The sequence below is a fragment of the Sapajus apella genome, unplaced genomic scaffold, assembly GCF_009761245.1.
Source record: "Sapajus apella isolate SASKATOON/1434 unplaced genomic scaffold, GSC_monkey_1.0 scaffold7, whole genome shotgun sequence".
NCBI classification, from domain to species: Eukaryota; Metazoa; Chordata; class Mammalia; order Primates; family Cebidae; genus Sapajus; species Sapajus apella.
The window spans coordinates 10,403,269-10,411,151 of record NW_022436947.1 but is presented as its reverse complement, the minus strand read 5'-3'; the positions used below and the strand labels follow the sequence as shown (position 1 = coordinate 10,411,151).

General features: G+C 40.3%; 1 protein-coding gene across 4 annotated transcripts in view; it reads left to right on the top strand.

Moving 5' to 3' along the window:
* Nucleotides 1–7,883, top strand: part of MKLN1 (muskelin 1) — a 414,229-nt gene that overhangs the window by 165,979 nt on the left and 240,367 nt on the right. The window lies entirely within an intron of this gene.

Here is a 7,883-nt window from a genome sequence, read left to right as displayed (position 1 = left end):
GGCCTGCATGCTGCATTTTAAACGTAATATCATAATGTAATCATTTTGCCATGTTAAAACTTTTCAGTCATTAAACATCATTTAATAATGACATTTTCCCTGGTTTTGAGCACATCTAGATCAATCTTTACCAATTTATGGAAATTCTAAGAATCTGGCAAGGCCTCCTAGGTATTTCCTTTCTCTCAGGTTGGGGAACAGAGCATTCCCAGAGGCCGGGGCTCTCCAGGGCCTGCACATGGTCACACCTGCAGAGGACTTGATCTTCTGGAGATTTCTCACATTCCTCACAATTGATGACGTGGGTAGTCAGAAGATACCACCCACTGCCACTACTGCAAAAAAGCAACAGTTCAAAATATAGGCCTTTCTAATAAACCACATCATTGTTACATACTCAAGAGAACTACTGTGTTAGTCTCCAGTGGCCGCCATAACAACACACCACAGGCTGGGGAGCTTAAACAAAAGGATTTATTTCTCACAGTTCTGGAAGCTGGGAAGTCCAAGATCCAAGTGTCAGCAGGTTTGGTTTCTCCTGAGGCCTCTCTCCTTAGATTGCATGTGGCTGCCTTCTTGTGTCCTCACATGGTCTTTCCTCTGTGTGTGCACAGCCCTAAGGTCTATCTGTTTGTCCAAATTTCCTCTTCTTTTTAAAAATATTTTTTGTTTTTTAGAGACAGGGTCTCAGTCTGTTGACTAGGCTGGAGTGCAGTGGTGCTATCATGGCTCCCTGCATCCTCAAATTCCTGGGCTCAAGTGATCCTCCTGCTCAGCCTCCCCAGTAGCTAGGACTACAGGTGTGCATCACCACACTGGGCTAAAATTTCCTCTTCCTATAAGGACAATAGTTATATTGGATTATGGACCACCGAAAGGCATCATTTCAATTTAATTACCTCTGTAAAGGTCTTAACTTTAAATACCATTACATGCTGAGCTACCAGGGGTTAGGATTTCAACGTATGAGTATGAGGAAGACACAATTCCACCCAGAGCAGTCACACTTCTTTAAAGAAGCCATGAGTGACTAGGGGCTCTATATCTGGGGAAAGAGTAGCCATAAGACATATTGGTACACAAATACTTCATCTCCTAGAAATACAGGGACATCACTACTGTCTCAGCTATGGAGCTTCTAGCAGGAGTCTGCCCTTTCCCAGAACGCGACAAGTCATCAACTGTGCAACTCACCAATTTCCCAAAAGACAGGATGCTCCAGTCCCCAGAGAAATTAGTGGAATTGCCCTGTGACTAGAGCCCCAGGAGGGCTAGGAAGAATCTGCAGAGGTCCATGAGACACATCTGAACTGCATTCTCTCGAAAGCTGGACTTCTCAGAGAGCTTCTGCTCCTTTATTTGTATTATTTATATGTCTAGATTCTAGAGTGTGTTGTATATTTTCTTATATATAATTCATCATATTGTATTTGTAATCCTATTTCATATGTGCTTATATTTTCTCCCTACATAAGAAAGCATAAGTTATTATTAAAAGTTATAAGAGAGACTTCTTTTACGTTTCCAAATTTGTGAATACCACTTGTGGTAAGTTGCATTACTCTGCTCCAAACATTCCATGTTTCCTCCCTCCAATGCCTTTCCCTATTGGATGGTCATACTTACTCACCTTGTTCTCTTAGCCCATGAAAGGTGGCTGAAAGTGATATGTGTGTTGATTTGGGGCAGAATATGATGCACCATTTTTCTTTTCCCTGTCCACGACAACCAGTGATGCTTCAGATAACAGTTGCTGCATCAGTCTGGGTCACTGAGAGATTAACTGGAGCAGAGTCACAGCTGACTTAACGTGGACAAGCAGCGTGAATGGGATAGAAACTGTTGTTGTTGTAAGCCACTGAGATTTGGGGATAATTCATTCTTGTAGCATAATCATAACTTTCCTGATGGATATGGCACTCTAGCATATCATATCCTTCACAAACGACAGTGAAGGATAACTTTCAGTGACTCTGTGTGACTTTTGAGGAGGAGTATTACAAATGTGACAAGCCTGGATGTGGATGCTGAGCAGTAGGTACAAGTCACTCCCTGGCTGCATGACCTGCTTCTGCGTTGCAGCCTCACTCCCCACGTGGTTCAGATGTATGCTTCGATGATTTCATGACGTAGATCTTTTAAGTCACCAAGGAAGAGCCAAATATATCAAGTGGCTACTGTATTTGTACTCAATGAAAGCTCACTAATTCTTGTGTAATATTTAATAAGTGGATAAGAAGTTAATGGACGGGGAAGGGAGGGTGAACAGAGGTTGATTAATGTACACATACATATACAGTTAGAAGAAATAAAACTTAGCATTTGATAGATCAGTAGGGTGATCTATATTGCAAACTATATTTTACAACAATCAATTTCTTTTTTTTTTTTTTTTTTTTTTTTTTCAGATGGAGTTTCATTCTTGTCACCCAGGCTGGAGTGCAATGGTGTGATCTTGGCTCACTGCAACCTCCACCTCCTGGGTTCAAGTGATTCTCCTGCCTCAGCCTCCTGGGTAGCTGGGATTACAGGTGACCACCACCAAGCTCAGCTATTTTTTGTATTTTTAGTAGAATCAAGGCTTCACCATTTTGGCCAGGCTGGTCTTGAACAACTGATCTCAAGCAATCCACCCACCTCGGCCTCCCAAAGTGCTGGGACTACAGGCGTGAGCACCACGCCCAGCCAATTGTGCATTTCAAAATGGCTAGAAGAGGGCAATTTAAATGTCTCTAACATAAAGAAAAAATATTTAAGGTGATAGATGTCCCAATTACACTGAGTTGATCTTTGCAAATTATATGAATGTATTATCACATGTACTGCCAAAATATGTACACCTTTTATATATTAATGAAAATAAATAAAGGAAAAAAGTTAATGGATTATGATCAATAGATATAAGATCTTCTCATTCTCTCCTTTTCTCTTCTTCTTGGGGCAATTTTCTTTAGTCTTTCTCTCTTTTCCCCTCCTTTTCCTTCTTTATTTTATTTATTTTATTTTTGACACAAGGTCTGGCTCTATTCCCTAGGCTGGAATACAGTAGTGTGATCCCAACTCATTGCAACCTCTGCCTCCTGAGCTCAAGCCATCCTTCCACCTCAGCCTCCTGAGTAGCTGAGGCTACAGGCACACACCACCACCTCTGGCTAATTTTTGTATTTTTTGTAGAGATGGAATTTTGCCATGTTGCCCAGGCTGGTCTTGAACTCACGAGCTCAAGCGATCCGTCCATCTTGGCCTTCCAAAATGCTGGGATTACAGGCATCAGCCACTGTGCCCAGCCACTTTCTTTATTTTTTATCATTTTCTCTTCTTTATAATCCAGGTGATCCAATAATAACTATAACTATTGTTATTTAGTTTAAGGAGGGGTCAAATTCTAAGGCCCTTGGATGCAAAGCTTGTCCAGCTTTGAAGATGGGACCCAGGCATTCTTTTTCCATTGATAATACTTTAGGTGATCATTATCCTCATCTGGACCATTTTAATCAAAGAGTAGTAGTAGTGATATTAATAGTCACAATAATTATTATTAACATTTATTGAATGTCTACTATGAGTTGTTTTCTTTTCTTTTTTGAGACGTGGTCTTGTTCTGTTGAGATCATAGGTCACGGCAGCCTCAAACTCCTGGCCTCAAGCAATCCTCCCACCTCAGCCTAGCTAGGACTACAGGCATGCACCAACCATGCCCAGATGATTTTTAAAAATTATTTTTTATAGAGGCAGGTTCTCACTATGTTGCCCAGGCTGGCCTCAAACTCCTGACCTCAAGAGATTCTCCCACTGCAGCCCCCCAAGGTGCTGGATTACAGGCATGAGCCACTGTGCCTGGCCTATGAGCTATGTTTTTGCATGCACTGTTACTCAATTCTTACAACAACCCTATGAACTAAATGTAATTTTTATTATAATACCACTCTGTAGCTAGTAAATGAAGATTGAGGGGGATTAAGTGAAACTTGGAGGCTGGCCATCTTTCATTCATCCAACATCCAGCATATATTATTGAAGGTTTATTGTGTGCCAGACACTGTTTCTGTCATGAGGATAGAGTTGTGACTAAGACTATTCTCATGGAGCTTTTATTCTAGTGGGAGAGGCAGATAGAAAACTGGTAAATTAAGAAACAAGAGGATTTCAATAGTGATTAAAGCTGTGAGAAAACTAAAATAGGTCATTGACATGACTGACAGGAGTAGGGGAAGATTGCGCAACACTGGATAAGAGATTCAGAAGACCTAAATCATGTGAAGCCAGGATTGCAACGTTTTGGGGTAATGATCTCATTCTCTGAGGGAGAATGAGCTTGGCATGTTCAGCAACAGGAATTGAACTAGAATTCAAAACTGGGTCATATTTTTATTTCTTTTACAGCTTTATTGAGATATATTTCACATACCATAAAAAAATTGCCCATTTAAAGTGTGTAGTTTAGTCTGGGTGTGGTGGCTCACACTCATAATCTCAACACTTTGGGAGGCTGAGGCAGGAGGATCACTTGAGGCCAGGACTTCAAGGCCAGCCTGGGCAACCAAGAGAAACACAATCTTTACAAAAAATAAAAAAGGTAGCTGAGTGTGGTGGCTCACACCTGTTGTCCCAGCTACTCAAGGTGGAGGTGGGAGGATCACCTGAGCCTAGGAAGGTGGAGACTGCAGTGAACCATGATTGCACCTCTGTACTCCAGTTTGGGTGACAGAGCAAGACCCTGTCTCAAAAAAATAATACTAAAATAAATACAGTGTATAGTTCAATGGTTTTTTCCTGTATTAATGGCATTGTACAACCATCACAACTATCTAATATTACAGCATTTCAGCACCCCCCAAAAAACCCCAGTACCCATTAGCAGCCATTCTCTATTCCCATTCTCCACCTTTAAGCCCACTCCAGTCTCAAGCAACCACGAATCTACTTTCTGTCTCTATGGATTTGCCTATTCTGGATATTTGATATAAATGGAATCATATAATATGTAGCCTTTTGAGACAGGCTTCCTTCACTTAACATATGTCTTCCAGGTTCATCCCTGTTGTAGTATGTATCATTAGTAATTATTACTTTTTTCTGGCTGAAAAGATTCCATTGAATGGCTATACCACATTTTGTTTACCCATTCATCAGTTCATGGACATGGATTGTTTTCACTTTAGGCCATCATAAATAATGCTGCTATGAGGTTTCTGTGTGGACACATGTTTTCATTTCTCTTGGTATACATATATATATATATATATATGTAGGAGTTGAATTCCTGAGTAATTTGGTAACTATATGTCCAGCATTTTGAGGAACTGCCAAACTGTTTTCCAAAGTGGTGTTACCATTTTACATGCTCACAAGCAATAGGTGAGGGTTCCAGCTTCTCCAGATCCTTACCAACACTTGTTCTTGTTGTTATTATAGCCATTCTTGTGGTGTGAAGAGATGTTTCACTGTAATTTTGATTTGCATTTCCCGAATGATGAATGATGTTAAGTATCTCTTCATGTGCATAATAGCCATTGGTATATATTCTGTGAAGGAATGTTTATTTAAATTATTTGTCCATGGCTTTCTTTTCTTTTCTTTCTTTCTTTCTTTTCTTTTTTTTGAGAAAAAGTCTCACCCTGTCGCCCCAGCTGGAGTGCAGTGGCACAATCTTGGCTCACTGCAACCTCCACCTCCTGGGGTTCAAATGGTTCTTGTGCCTCAGCCTCTGGAGTAGGTGGGATTACAGGCGAGCCCCACCACGCCCAGCTAATTTTTTTGTATTTTTAGTAGAGACAGGGTTTTGCTATGTTGGCCAGGCTGTCTTTGTCCCTGTTTTAATTGAGTTATTTGTCTTTTTATTTCTGAGTAGTAGTAGGGTTTTTAAAATATTCTAGATATGAGTGCCTTGTCAGATACATGGTTTGGAAAGATTTTCTCCTGCGCTGTGGGTGGTCTTTTCACTTTCTTGATGATGTTACTTGGAGAACAAAAGTTTTTACTTGCAAAGTTCAATTGATCTGTTTTGTTCTTTGGTTACTTCTGCGTTTGGCAACATATCTAAGAAACTATTGCCAAATCTAAGGTCATGAAGATTTACCCTTGTTTTCTGCTAGGAGTTTTATAGTTTTAATTCATATATTTAGGCCTATGATCCATTTTAAGATAATCTGTGTGTGTGTGTGTGTGTGTGTGTGTGTGTGTGTGTGTGTGTGTGTAGTGTTGAGAGTCTAACTTCTTTTTTGCAGGTATCCCGTTGTCTCAGCAACATTTGTTTAAAAACCGGCTCTTTCCCTATTGAATTGTCTTGGCACTCTTCAGAAATTCAATTCAATATAAATGTGAGGATTTATTTCTGGACTTTCAAGTCTATTCCATTAATCTATATGTGTATCCTTATGCCTTATGTCTTGATTACTGTAGTTTTATGGTAGTTTTTGAAATCAGGAACTATGCCTCTTCCAACTTTGTTCTTCCTCTTCAAGATTGTTTTGGCCATTTGGGGTTGTATTTCCACGTGAATGGTATGATCAGCTAGCCAATTTCAGTAAAGTATAAAAAAGTTTGATAGGGATTTTGATAGAGATTGCATTGGATTTCATTTTTCAGATTATTCATTGCTAGTGTATAGAAATACAATTGATTTTTGTTTATTGATCTTGTATCCTGCCGTATTTCTTTTCTTTTTTAGAGACAGTCTTGCTCTGTCACCCAGGCTGGAATGCAGTGGCATGATTACAGTTCACTGCAGCCTCCAACTCATGAACTCAGCAATTGTCCCATCTCAGTCCTGTGAATAGCGAGGACTACACATGCACACCCAGCTAATTTCTAAATTTTTTACAAAGATGGGGTCTCACTCTCTTGCCCAGGCTGGTCTTGAAGTGTCCTCCCACCTCAGCCTCCCACAGTGCTGGGATGACAGCCACCATACCCAGATACTGCCACATTTCTAAACCTGTTTTATCTTATATTCTTAATCATGGTGCTTTACTGCTTACTCTGTGGAAGGCATTATGTTAGACACTGGAAATACAAAGATGAAGAAAATATGGTCTTTGTCCTGAGGAAGCTTATAGCCTACTTCAAAAAATAAGACATAAACCTATTGATTAAACCGTAGCCCATGACAGGGAAGTACATTATTGCCAAATGAATGTTATAGATGATTAGAGATCTAGCAAAGTTCCAGGGATGAGGAGACACGTTGAGGCTGTAGAGGTCTAGGGGAAATAGAGGAGGAGGGATTTGAGCTGGGCTTGAAGGCTCACCCTGGCACTCCTTCCCTGCCTTCTCTCCCCTTCCGTCTTTAATTTTCTTACTTCCTTTCCTCCCATTCCTCTTCCTACCCAACTTCTTTGAAAATATTAATAGCATATAACTATGGCTGTTTATCATTTTTCAAACCTGGCGGATCATCAGAATCTCTTGGCAAGCCTTTTAAATATGTAGATTCCAGAGTCTCATGCCAGACCTACTATATCATATTCTCAGATGGTGGGGCATGAACAACTGCATTCAAAGTTTTATCTCTCAGGTGATCCCTGATAAGAAAAAATAAGCAAAAAAAGAAAATAAAAGTTTCATCTGATTTTCAACCAGGGTTGGAAATTTCTGGATATGACTAGAGTCATGATTTCCTCATGTGGAGCAATCCCTGTCTTCATTCCACTGCTCCTCTGACTCTGTTTAGGATGCTCACAAGGCCAGGAGGTCACAGGGCACCTACTGGGCCCATGCAACAGCTCCTCCATTACTGAACAATATCTCAATCTGCATACATTACTGAGAGGCTCTTTAGTGTCATTTATGTTTATGATCACATTTTTTTTCTGTAATCAAAAGATCCTTCCGCTATGGATGGCCTGACCCTCAGAGTTACCTGTGGGACATGGATACACTAT